The sequence below is a fragment of the Lycorma delicatula genome, chromosome 7 (assembly GCF_047948215.1).
Source record: "Lycorma delicatula isolate Av1 chromosome 7, ASM4794821v1, whole genome shotgun sequence".
NCBI lineage: Eukaryota > Metazoa > Arthropoda > Insecta > Hemiptera > Fulgoridae > Lycorma > Lycorma delicatula.
In genome coordinates this window covers 62278755-62280144 of record NC_134461.1, presented here as the reverse complement: position 1 = coordinate 62280144, position 1390 = coordinate 62278755, and the positions used below count along the sequence as shown (strand labels likewise).

General features: G+C 29.9%; 1 pseudogene; it reads right to left on the bottom strand.

Moving 5' to 3' along the window:
• Window positions 1–716: 716 nt before the first annotated feature.
• On the bottom strand, window positions 717–865 carry LOC142328491 (U2 spliceosomal RNA; annotated as a pseudogene).
• Window positions 866–1390: the final 525 nt, after the last annotated feature.

The window sequence follows — 1390 nt, the reverse complement described above, 5'->3', positions numbered from 1 at the left end:
CTTTAAAATTTTATAAGTTTTTGTAAAAACGCAGTTCGATAATGATTTATTATTTAAGCAACAACTGAAATTCCTTATTCTTTCCTTTTAAAATATTTATTAATATAAGTCTTCGGCATTTCTAAAATATATATGAATAATTTTATCTATTTAAAAAGAAAAAAATGTACAAACCAACATTTATTAGAATTTCTATATTTTTAATTTTTTAGAAAAGATTAATTTTAACAAAAATCCGTGATTATTAGTTGTATTGAATAGGTCATACATAAGAAAAACATTTATCCTTATGAATTCTTATCGCGATATAACACCCATATATTTGCACCATCCCACCAAAAAAAATGGATTAAAAATAAAATTAACGACATTAATTCTAATCCAATATTTAAAATCTAAATCTTAATTTTTTTCCATCAACAGCTTCCAAATGTATTAAGCGAAATTAAAACTAACACGCGCTCGTCAAAATATCCCGTTGAAATAAATAACTTCATCAATCACCAGTTAGATTACTAATTGTAAAGATACTTATTTGAAAGTTTTTAAAGTAAGTTTTAAAAATTAAGAAAAATAATAAATCCTTAAAAGACCAAACTTTATTTATTTTTTATTATTTCAAGTAAAAAAAAAAAAACTGAATTTATTTTTACATTGTTTCAAATTACTCTGTGAATTAAAATTTAAGTAAGACTTACTAGTGATAATACATTTAAAAAAATTAAAATATTGAAATAGGTAGATAAATTCATTCCACTATTTTCTGTGCATCTAAGTTACATAAGGATTTATCAGACTCCTTATCCTTTAAGCTGATAAGAACAGATACTACACTTTGATCTTAGCCAAGAGGCCGAGAAGGGCTTGGGGCTTATGATTCCTTGGGGCTTATGATTCCCCTGAACATGTAGTATTTGAATGTAACCGTTGGACTGAAAGCAGGCAATCCTGTGTAAGACGTATAGGGCCATTATCTACGGAGAATGTGGTGGATAAAATGCTACTTAACGAGGATAACTTTAATGTGATCTCGTCGTTTATAACCGCAGTTATAAAGAAGAAAGATGAGGAAGCTCGTCAAGAAGAAACCGCTCGCTGATGACGGCTTGTCGTAGGTGGAATTTCCACCTACGAAATAAAAGAGCTAACCGGTGAACTGACCTGCCGCGTGCCGGACATACAGCCGGCGGGCGGGGAGGCGAGCTAGAGTAAAGGACACTCCTCTGGCGCGAGTCAAACTTGATTGTAGATCCGTTCCAGAGGAGTAGGTAGAATATAAAAAAAAAAAAGAAAAAAAAGACTCCTTATCCTCTTCATCTATTTTATTATTTTCTAAGAAAATATAATTCTAAGAAAAAACTTTTTTTCCATTTATTTTTTTGGCATTTTA